The sequence below is a fragment of the Phocoena sinus genome, chromosome 13, assembly GCF_008692025.1.
Source record: "Phocoena sinus isolate mPhoSin1 chromosome 13, mPhoSin1.pri, whole genome shotgun sequence".
NCBI lineage: Eukaryota > Metazoa > Chordata > Mammalia > Artiodactyla > Phocoenidae > Phocoena > Phocoena sinus.
In genome coordinates this window covers 86,837,759-86,850,746 of record NC_045775.1, presented here as the reverse complement: position 1 = coordinate 86,850,746, position 12,988 = coordinate 86,837,759, and positions in this window count along the sequence as shown.

Below are 12,988 nucleotides of genomic sequence, written 5' to 3'. Positions count from 1 at the left end.
TACATTCAGATCCCTAATGGCACACTTTATCGTTATTTCATCCTTTATTTTAGACAATATCTACTGATGCCTTAAAGAAAATATAAATAATAAATCCATTTGTAGTAAAGCCCTCTTTCTCTTTCTCCCTATATTTCATATTCCTATTGGTCACCTTTCTAATTAAAAACATATTTATCAAATATCTTCATCAATACCTATTTTAACACAGTAATGAAATACCTGTGGTGACAGGAGGATCATTAGTTTATTTATACTTCCCTTTTCTTCTTATGTATATTGCCTTTGCATTGCAATTGGTGAACTTTAATAAAGTTCTTTAAGAAGACTGGAATGGGACAGTATGAATGCATCTCTTCGTGTGACAGTGTGACAATCTTTTTCTCTATGAAATTGTCACCCCAGTTTCTGGTAACTTGAGTAATTGCTTTAGTCTCATGGACTATGAAATGTGAAAACTACACTGACACAATCCTCTACTCATGTTACTGCAAGCAAGAAACAGAAACCTTTGTGCTCATTTCCTCCCCTGGGCTAAGCCATTTATTCCCAATTATCACCACTGCAGGGCTTATGACCCAGGATTAGGGACACTGCTTTCTTCTTGTTAGTCTACACAAGAGTGGAAAGGTCCTTCTCCTTTGAACAGAGCAGTAGATCCTTGGTTTCAACTTATAAAGCTCTTCATAAAGGTTAAAGTAGAATGGAGATAAATCTACACAGACTCATTTAGAGCCCAGCCCCAGGTTTTCCATGGGGTCTCATACAAAATTGCCTCCTACCTTTCCTTACGTCTGTGCAAAGAGAGGAAATGGAGGCTCATTCCCATATAGGACTTCCCCTTCCAACTATTATGTCATAACAGGGACTCGCCTTACCTTCCCTGTTTGAGCAGGTTGGACAAACTATCTGAAACAATATTTGCACATATTGGACACCAGACAAGTCAGGACACTGGTCCCTGAAAGAAGGGGAAAATAATAAAATAAATCTAAAATTGCCTTAGACTGGTGAGGTTTACACCCTACACTGAAGAAAGGGAGGAACCAAAGATGCTTAAACATCTCCCTGAGTATAGAGGAGAGAGAGTACAGTAGTTGGAAAGTTCAAGGCACAGAGCAGAGTACTGGAGAAACAACAGTTGCTCAGAGAGCACTGGAGAAGTGAAGAGAGTTCCTCTCAAGCCTTCAGCTGAGTACTAGTCAGTGATAGGTATAAGAAAACGATTAAATACAGGCAAAAACACACAAAAATGGAGCCAGTTAAACGATCCCAGAAGATTACACAGGCCTCAGAATAGCTCATGTCACCATAAGCTGGAATAGATAAACCTTCTAGTACACAAGGCACTGGGTACTCAGAAGGGTATTGCCTCAGCAGTGGGGTAAAATTGTCCTAGAGAAATGGCTTTTCTGGTACCCTCTAATAAAGCTTAAAAAAGAGCCTCAAAACAGTGAAACACGACCACTTTGGAAAACAGTTTGATTTTTTCCTAAAACGGTGAACTTAAATCTTTCATACGAGCCAGGCACACTACTCCTAGGTAAAAGCCTATGCCCACACAAAATAGTGTACGCAAATGTTCATAACTGCTTTATCTGTAATAGCCCAAAATGGAAACCAAAATATCCAGTAAATGGATAAACAGATTACGGTATATCCATAAGATGGAGTACTCCTCAGCAATGTAAAGGAATGAAAGACATTTTATTGATACCCAAGAAGATGAGTGAATCTCAAAGTTGAAGCTGAAAGAAGCCGGACAAAACAGAGAACATCTTGTACGATTCCATTCATATGAAGCCAATGAATGTGATGCAACTGGATGGGAAGCACGTCAGTGGTGGCCTGGGGCCAGGGGTGAAAGATGGGGAGTAAGCAAGGATAGAGTACAAATGTCACAAGGAAACTTGTGAAGATGATGGGTATGTTGTATTAATCCTGGTGATGTTTTCGTGGGTGTATACCTCTGTCAAAACTCATCAAACTGTACACTTTAAATAGGTGCAATGAATTATCTGTCAAGTATACCTCAATAAAGCTGTTAAAAAATAACTATGGGTGATTCCATACAATGGTTTCTGGGCCAATTACCCCAAACCCCGGAGATAAAAGGTTTTCCCTCCCTGAAGTCAAGAGCTCTCCTCCCCTTGGCCTCCCAGAATGACTGACAGGGGAAATTTGATTTGCTTCAAGGAAAACTCTGCCCTCACCTACAGAGCTGTGCTCTGTTCCTTTGTCCCTCAAAAGAAAATCAAATAATAATTCAACATCAGAATATTTTGTAATATCTTGGTTATTCATTCTTAAGACCCCATGTGAGGCATCAAAAAGACCAGAATAGTCTGGATTCAGCACAATACTTTTGTATCTCTCTTCTTCCATCCAAAGCTTCAAAAAAGTTGTATTACTTTAACTAGAGTGACCTACTTACACATTTAATCTAAATCCACAAATATAAAGTCAACTCATCTAATACTATACACTTCAATATTTCAATGTAAGTCATCCTTTGTTATAACTCTTAATTGTCTCAATTTTAAAATTTTTATAAGTATGGTGTTGCTGTTGGATTTTACAGCATTTCACTCAAAATATTTTAAAGCTTTTTTGCTAATCTGGAAGCAGCTCTCTTAGTGTGTTCGTTTTTGTCAGAAAGCACCTTATTGGATATTCCTAACCGGATTTTTGCTTATGTATTATAATTGCTGCAGGAAACAAATTCCCTTTTGACTGCCAGGAATCCGACCACCTTCCAGACTCAAAGCATAGTCCACAGTGGGAAGCAGGGGCAGGGATATTCTCGCCCCACACCCTGGAAGGTAAAATGCAGTCGACAGACTCATCCTGGAGTATCTATGTATTCCTGCTTAGGACTTTTAATCTCGGGCTTAGCGTGCTTTTATTTTGCAGCATCTAGTGGCTTGGATATTTTGCCATGAAAAAGAAGCAGCATCTGAGGCAGGACGCTCCTGCCCCATGACCTTGACTGAGCCTCTTCTGCTCCTTCTGTCTATTATGTTAGTAGGTGAATATCATGTATTTTCTTCTCTGTACTTCCAATAAACTACCATTCTGTCTCAGTCAGCCCCAGTTTCTTTTGCATGTCATCAAGAATCCTGAATGATACGTATATGTACGTGTTCACATACATGTTCATATATAAATGCAGATAATGGATTTCTTGTGGGTCCTGGTAGGGACCCGCTCTACATTTTCAGTGATCTGCGGCAATGGAAAGAAGATTGGGCTGAGAGTCAGGCAACCTCAGATTCCTTGTTGTAGCATAATATTGCTCAGTAACATTGAAAATATAAATTTACCATTATTATTGTGGTTGCTCTGAGTACTTTAGATGTGAGACAACTGTGAAGACTTGCGGGTGTACTCCTGAAACAAGAGTGAGTGAGAAGGGACTGAGTGAGAAAACACCTTCCAGGGAAAAAAGAAAGAGTGAGGATGCCAGGATCAACTGAATGAATATTGACTAATTCCTGCATATAAAGCAAACGAAACAGTCCTGGGCCATACATATGATTCACACTCTAGTCAGAACCATGGACAATCAGTGAGCTCATGGAGGCATACTAGATAGTTCTACACGATGGTTATCATCTACAGTAGACTATATATTTGTTGTTTGAAATCCTTGCAAACTAATTTTCTTCACTATATATAGATATATTGAACATATATAGAATATATATATACACATATATATTTAGCTATCGATCTATCTATCTACAGAAAATAACAATGGACACCTCTCATGTTAAGAAATAGGGTGCTTCGGGCTTCCCTGGTGGCGCAGTGGTTGAGAGTCCGTCTGCTGATGCAGGGGACGCGGGTTCGTGCCCCGGTCCGGGAAGATCCCATATGCCGCAGAGCAGCTGGGCCCGTGAGCCATGACCGCTGAGCCTGCGCGTCCGGAGCCTGTGCTCCGCAACGGGAGAGGTCACAACAGTGAGAGGCCCGCGTACCGCAAAAAAAATAAATAAATAAAATAAAATAAAGAAATAAGGTGCTTCTTGGAAGTTAGTGTAAATGACAACCCATGGAAGATATAACCATTAGGAAAAGACTATTTGGAAGGAGAACTGTTGATCTCTCCCACTAAAGCTATAAGTTCAGGTTTTTGTATATTGTATTTTTTGGAAGTAAATATTTATCTAATTTGGTAGTCATTAACGAATAAACAATAGGAGTAAAAATATAACTCTCCATTTATGCTTGAAATAAAGTCATTTTCAAAATCATTAATCAAGAGTAAAGATATTTAAATAATCTCAGTGGTTTAGGAGAATGTAAACCTCGTATACTTACGTTACTAAGGGCAGAATTAAAATAAGCTTCTTCATGTGCTTTTTCCTCCTTTCCTGTTTTATGGATATGATATTAGTATTTAGGTATAATAATTATTTTATTAGAATGATGGCTATCTTTTAAAAATAATCAGCTTTTGTTAAGATTTTGCTGCTCCTTTAAAACTCTAACTATGCTCTAGTAAACAGCTTTGAGAACTAAAAAGCTGTTCTCTAGCCTGCTGAGTAAATATGAATTTCACAGTTAAATACATAAAATAATGATTACATCCAATGGTCACGAGGGACATGTTTTTAGGAGTATACTAATTGAACTACATCCTTCAGACAACATGTTTCTACACTTACTACCAATGAACCATATCTGATTGGTCATTAAGTAATTAGGAATGCTAATGTAAATAAAGTGCCATTCAAATGGGGCTTCAGACTGGAGATGAATCATATATTTTGTCTTCTGGCCCGAACTATGCACAGAGCAATCAGATAAAACAACCAAGAGAAAAGTACTTAAGATCAGAAGAAAAAGATGGTTCCATCTGTCATTTATGTTAAATAGATCCCATATTTTTAAACAGGATTATTTTTAAAATTTTACTGACAATGTAAAAGATTGAGAAAAAATGGCTTAGCTCGTGAGCCTACATTTTTCTATGCCTATTGTAATTTATATTTATGTGTGTGTGTGCGTGCGTGTGTGTGTGTGTGTGTGTGTGTGTGTGTGTGTGTATCTAGGTCCTATAAAATAGCAAAGAAGAGAGGTCCAAGACTACACAAAGTCATGAAGATGGTGAGACAGAAATGGAAAAATAAATGACAATGGACCAGAAAGAGAGAGGAATATGGACTAAAAGCTACAAGTGAGGAAATGAAGCAATTGGAATAAAAATAAATGAGGAGAAATGGCACAGTGTTTGAAGTTATTAATGAAACCACATAATAACGGGTTGGAATGAGAAATCTCCAGGGTGCTATATTCCTTAAATCTGGAGTATGTGTCAAGAAAATTTAATGAAAGCATTTACTTAGGTATTAAGAAATATGACAGATGATTGTAGAACAATGATTTTAGAATGAGTTAATACAGAAAGTCCTTAAATATTGGGAATTTTTCAAAAGGATGATTTGTTTTAAATGCTTGCATTGGTAGTAAAAATCCTACCTGGCATCTGGCAGGCACGAAGTAAGTATCTGTTAAATGAATTAAGGAATGAGTGAACTAATTATGCAAATTTCAATAAAAGACCACTAGCTTTTCTAGAAAGTAAACAAAGTCCCAAATATTTTCCATTTGTTATTTTGTCAGAACGACAGCCTTTCAGTTATGTTACCACTGTTCCTGCTCCATTTGTGGCATCTTTTGTTGAGGTAGAATTTACATTCAGTGAAGTGCACAAAACAAATTAATATAAAGCTGGATAATATTGTGCGTAAGTACATATCCATGCATCACCCAGAGAAGCATAGAGCACACTTTATAACACAAGTTTCTCTTCTACCCTTTTTCAGTCAATATTAATCCCTTCAAAGATAACAACTGTAGTTCTACAGTACTTTTTTTTTAATATCTTGTAAGTAAAGACATACACTGTGTGCTTTTCATGTCTGCCTTATTTCAGTGAACACAATGCTTTTAAGATTCACCCATGTTTTTATATATGTTATACATATACATGTGTATGTTGTCACATATATACTGTTGATCCTTGAACAACATGGGTTTGAACTGTGCGGGTCCACTTATACACAGATTTTTTTCAGTAAATAAATACTACAATACCACACGATCTGTGGTTGGTTGAATCTGCAGGTGCAGGACCATGGATACAGAGGGCCAATTATAAAGTTATACTCAAATTTTCAACTGTGTGGAAGGTGTGAGCCATCTATGTTGTTCAAGGGTCAACTGTACATAAAATGTTTGTTACACAAACAGTGTGTCTATGTCATAGACATACAAGAAGTTGTTCTTTTTTATTGCTGCACAGTATTCCATTGTACGAACACATTAAAATTTGCTTATCCATTCTCCTGTTGAAGGGCATTTAGGTTGTGTCCAGGTCTGGTTATTACGGACATTCTCGTGCAAGTCTTTCTGGGGACACATTTACACATTTCTCTTGAGGGTGTATCCAGAGTGGAACTGTTAGGAGGTATAGTAAGATGTGTTTAATGTGTTTAATATTTGAAACTTTTTTTCAATGTTATTGTAACATTTTACATTCATACAAAGCAAGCACTCACCTTATACCCATAATAACATTTTAAATTTTATCTACTCTGGGAAATATCCCTCAACAATTTAAGAATAGAGGGAACTTCCTTAACTTGATAAAGGACATCTATTTAAAACCTGCACTTAATATCATACTTAAAAGTGAAAAGCTGAAAACTTTCCCCCAAGATCAGGAACCAAACAATGTCTCATCATGTTTATTTAACATTTTACTGGAGATTCTAATCAAGCAACTAGGCAAGAAAAAGAAATAGAAATTATCCAGATTGGAAAGGAAGGATTAAACCCTCTATTTGCAGATGGCATGATTTTGTCTATAAAATAACCTAAGGAATTCATAAAAAACTATTAGAACTAATAAATGAGTTAAGAGCAACACAGACATAAAAATTTAAAATCTGAAAATGAAATTAAGAAAATAATTTTATTTACAATTGCATCAAAAGCATAAAATACCTAGGAATAAATTTAACAAAAAATGCAAAATATTTGTATACAGAAAACTACAAAACACAACTGAAAGAAATTAAAGAAGACCTAAATAAATGGAAAACCATATCTTTTTCATAACTTGAAAGACTTGACATGACTAAGATGGCAATACTGCCCAAATTGGTTTGCAGATTCAATACAATTCCTACAAAATATCAGCTACTTTTTATGTTGAAATTCACAATCTGATTCTAAAGTTCATATGGTAATTCAAGAGATCCAGAATAGCGAAAGAATCTTGAAAGAGAAGATCAGTTCTGGATATCTTACAATTCCTGATTTCTAAATTTGCAGTGAAGCTGCAAGATTGTATGGTACTCGCATAAAAAGATGTATAAATCAATGGAATAGAATTGAAGAGTCCAAAAAATGCTCTTAAATTTACAGCCAATGATTTTCAATAAGGCTCAACACAACTCAATGGGAGAAAGAATAGTCTTTTCAAAAGTTGACGCTGGGACAATAGAATATACACTTGCAGAAAATGAAGTTAGACTCCTGCCTCAGACCATATTTGTCTAAAATTAAAAATAGAATTAAGTTAAAATGATTCAAATATCTAAATGTAACAGCTAAAATTATAAATTCTTAGAAGAAAACATAGGCCTGAATCTTTGAGACCTTAGATTAGGCAATGATTTCTTAGACATGATACTAAATCACAAGCAACAAAATTTTTAAAAGCAGATAATTTGGACTGAATCAAATGAAAATTTGTTTACTTCAAACTACACTATCAATAACATAAATAAGATGCCCCACAGAATGGGCGAAAATACTTGCAAAGCATATATGTCATATGACAATAGCATTCAAAACTTAAAGCTCAAAAATGAAAAAATGATCAAAGTAAAAAATGGACAAAGTGTTTTTATATACACTTCTCCAAATAAGATATACAGGTGTCTAATAACCACTTGAAAATATGTATGCTAATATCAGTATACATTAGGAAAATGTAAATCTAAAATAAATCACAATGAAATACTCACATGGATGGTTATAATTTTAAAAAAAGGATAAGAGCAAGCAAGGGCATGGAGCCATTGGACTCCTCATACATTGTTGATGGACATGTAAAATGGTGCGTTCACTTTGGAAAACAGTTTGATAGTTGCACAAAAATTTCGAGTTATTTTATCACCCAGTAACTCCACTTGGCTAAACATCCTAGAGAACTGAAAACATGTTCATACAAAAATTTGTACTCAGATATTCATCATTGCACCATAATCCACAAGAGCTATCACAACCAGGATCTTGACACTAACAAGATATGATGTTCTACCAACCCTGGTTAGATTCTTCCAGTTTTGCTTGTTCTCATTTGTGTGTGTCTGTATGTATGCATGTGTGGGGTGTATTAAGGTTTGTGTATCTGCCAACACAGTCAAGTTGCAAAATAGTTCCATCACCACAAGGATTCCTCACTTTATCCTTTCACAGCCACACTCATCACCTTCCCATCTGCTGGGTCTGGGTAGCTGAGAAACGGAAGATATCTTCTTCCACTGGGTGAAGAACACTGAATCACAGGGCCTAACGATGCTGCTACCTGGAGTGGGGTGGGGATGGGTCAGGGTGCCAGGGTCTCTGGCTGCCATTGCTACTGTCAGGAGGCATGAAGGGAATGAGTTGCCCCATTCTTCTACCTCTACTGGTATCTTCCTGCCACTGCCATTGGTCTTACCCCTACCTCCTCTTTGACCAAAGAGAACAGGCTTTTCTTGTGCATGTGTGTGTGTTCATGTGTTTTCCTATTCCTACTGGAACTCTGGGTTGCAGCCCTCTCTGGTTCTCAATCAGGGACATATGAAAGATTAAAAAGAAAACCCACAGAACCCAAGGTGGTGTCATCCTTCAGATTCTGAGCTCTGTGTGCAGGCCACATTCTTTCTACTTTCAGAGTTCTTTTATAAGAGTCTGCTGAATGACTTCCAGGGTATCTAGTTGTAATTAGAGGGAAAGTACAGGGAAAATTGAATCTATGCCATCTCGTCCCTGAACAGAAAGGGGTTCTCTCTGTTTTTATAAAGTTTTATTAGAACACAACCATGCTCATACTTATTCTATAAGTGATTGTCTGCAGTTGTACTCATGCTATAATGACAGACTTGAGTAATTGCAAAAAGATCATAAGGCCCACAAAGCCTAAAATATACTACCTAGCCCTTTATAGAAAATATTTGATATCTCCAACTCTAGAAGAAAAATAGGAATATATATTCATGATATTGGAATAGGCAAAGGTTTCTTAGACAGGACACAAATACACCAATCATAAAAAAATTATAAATGAAATTTAAGCAAAAGTAAAACTTTGTGCTCATCAAAAAACCTCTATGAAGAAATTGAAAATGCAAACCATAGACTGGTAGAAAATATTTACAGTTAAGATACCTGAAAGAAGGCTCATATCCAGACTCAAAAAAAAAAGACATCCCTAAAAATCAATAATAAAAAGACAATTGTCTAACAATATGGGTACAAGATTTGACCTGCATTTCATAAAATATGCCATTTATTTTTGCTCTGAGCTTACCTTTGGTGTTATGCAAAAGTCAATTCCAAAAGAAGCCAGTGGAATAAGGGAAAGTTCTCAGGCATTTTCATAAAATGAGGCATTTTCAACAGCTGGAGGAAAATGAACATAGTTATTATTTTAAACAAAATATTTCACAATTTTTACATTTATATACATTTGCCTAGTTATGCTTAATTATGTTACTGCTATTATAGGAAATTCAAGGATATAAAAAAAGAGTATTGATGAGAACAAAGCAAAAGGAAGAAAGAATGAGAGAGATAGAGAAAAAGATTCTAAAATTTAAGGAAATATTTTAAAGCTGAAGTGTGAAGGAGGCTTTTAGGAAACATATTTTTACCTCTACCCTCCAAATTCCAACATACTTTTTTTTTTCCACCTAAAAGGAGTGATGTAAGTGAAAAAAAAGGAAAGCGGAAATAGTCTTTATTTTATAAGTTAAAAGCCAAAGAGAGGAATACTAAATATTTTGGAAGAGAAAACCATAACAAATTCCATTTTCAAACTGTATTATTAGGAAATCCAAGTTACACATTGACTTTTGTTTTTATAATTTTTGTTGTGATATATACTCTGTGTGTGTGTGTGATAGTTTCTGCCATCTTCTAAATTTTTTCTAACTCTTTTTGTATCATTAGATTCCAGTGTTATTGTGCTTTGTGGTAATTATACATGCATATACCATATATATATATATATTTTTTGACATATCCTCATTTTCTGTCTGCATGCTTTTTCAGGTTGTCTTTATTCTTTAAAAATCATATATTCATATTGAGATTCAACTTAAATCCTTTTTTTTATTCTCATGTTCAAGTGAAATGGGTTTTCCTGTGGTTTTTGAAGTTTGGGGTACATGTGGTCAGGACCACTTTCCTAGCCTGAGGCTCTAGCACTCTTATTGTACTGTTATGATTAATTATTAAAAATATGACCTCTACATGCAGCCACCTTTCTAGTACTTTCTGTTTTCTCCACCACAAGTATTTGGGTCTTCTCTGTCCTTTACTGCCAGAGTAGCTGTCCTGAATAATTCATTTTCTACTCCCATGAGTTTCTCCTCAGGGCAGGACACTGTCCTTTCACAGAGAATTTGGAAATGGCTGGGTTTCTAGACAGCTAGCTGCCTGAGGTATTGCCACGGTCCCTCCTTTTTTTAAAAAAAAAAAATAAAATTAACTTTATTATAGAAATCATTCTGAGGATTTCTAGGGAAGATATATACTTACATTTTGACATAAAACAAATTGGATTATATCAAAGGCACACTCTACCTTTTAGCTATCAATTTTTTTCTTCCTTGAATTTATAACTTTTTTGCACATGAACTTCATCTGTTAACAACCTTTGGAAAACCAACAGATATTTCTTATATAAATCTAGTGTATGTTGTTCCAGGTTTAATTATATGCAAAGGAATGGTAAAAACTTGGAACATCATCCATAAACTAAGAACAGATGGGTAGAAGAATTCTATATATCTTGATAAAACTCTTAAATTGTGGCAAAGCTTGTTGATCATGATTTCCTTTTTTTAAAAAACAACTTCATGACCAACAGAGATCAAACATCCATCCAGTCTATGCTGTCCTTTTTCATCACTGGAAAGTCACCAACTGCAAAACCCCATCCTAGTTTTGACTGTGGTCTCAGATCAGCTGGCCGAGTCTTCCTGTCCCAATGAGATATACCTTGGGATGAGAGCTTAGTGGAGAGTCTGTCTTCCCAAGAATTTAAGGCCTCATGAAATCCATCTTCCTTCCTTTGCACATTGACTATTCTCTTGCAGCTCTTGAATCTATGATTTGGTTCCATGAGCTGCTATTCCACAGTTCAGAGCAATAATTGCCTATACTTTTTAAAAAGTTGCTCTATTTTTGTGAAGGGATTGCCTTGAGTTTTAACTAATTTTTTTTCTTTGTTTTGTTTTGTTTGTTGTTGTCATTTGGTTCCCTGACTGGGAAGAATTTTAATTAATTTTTAAGGGAATGTTTTAAATAGTTATCAATTGAGTATAATGTTAACTACAATTTTTTTTTGAAAGAGTCCTTTTATTAGATTAAGGAAGCTTCCTTCTATCTTTAGTTTGCTGAGGGTTTGTATCATGTTTTCAGATTACACTGAATTATTTTTTAGTATCTTTTTTTCTACTTTTATCTATGAATATAATTCATTTTATAGATTTCTAATAATCCTAATTAATACTTGGCACATTTGGTTAGATCATTTCTAAGTTCATGAGTAATATTGCTTTAATTCTCTTTACCTGTTTTACCTGGTTTTGATATCAGGATTATACTTGACTTATAAAATGAGTTGGTGTGTGACTTCTCTTTTAGCATCAAAAAGACAGAAACAATCTCCTCTTTGAAAGATTGGTACAATTTTCCTGTAAACTCCTCTATGCCTGGGCTTTTTTTGTGGGAAAATACTTGTCTACTGATGCAAGTGTGCTAATGATTGTAGGACTATGCGTGTTTTCCATTTCTTTTTTTAACTTTACATTCACATGTATATTTTGCTAGGAGCATTTCCATTTTATCTAAGTTTTCAAATTCACTGGCATAAAGTTATTGATAGCAATTAGTTATTTAATCTCTGCCAAATGTCCAGTGTGTCTCCTTCCTTACTCCTCCTTATATTGATTCTATAATGGTTGCCACTTATGTCCCATGCATATAGAGGGGATTTTCTGTATTTCACAGAAACCCCTTTGGGAGTCCATGCACAATTTTCAGTTTTGTGATTTTCTAGATGTTTGTAGTAATATACGAAGTAATTGATGTTCTAGCACTACCATTAGTGACTCAAGTAAGGATTAAAGGGAAAAATTGACAGTCAGACCTTCAACATCCTGCAGCTTCTTGACCCTCAAGGTTAGTGTAGATTATCTTCACCTTCACCAACTAACTCACTTTGTTTGGGGGTGCTCTTAAATGGGTGCAGCTTTGTTCAACAACTTCTCTTGTCTCAGTCATTCTTTAATCAAAGGCAGTGTGAATATTTTTAAGGTAAGATGAGTTATTAATTTTTAAATGAATCTACATGGTGCATTTCAAATACTGTTTAATGGATTCATCAAAAGCATTAGTGGATTTTAAATTACTGAGATGTGACAATTTGAAAGCAAATCTAGATATTTTGTATTAATTCTTGTGGAAGTAACTGAGTATAGATTGCATTTGCTTCATCCGTAATCTCAGAGTATAATGATTACCTTATATAATCATATTTCCTGGGAGGGAGCTCTGCAAATAAACATTACATTGTCAGAATTGTAGGATTCGTTAGTAAAAACTTCCTACTTATCAATTTGCAAGAAATATAAGTTGATTTACTTTCTCATTACCTAGGAAATGTTTTTCATTCTCCTGACTCATCTTTGTTCTTTTC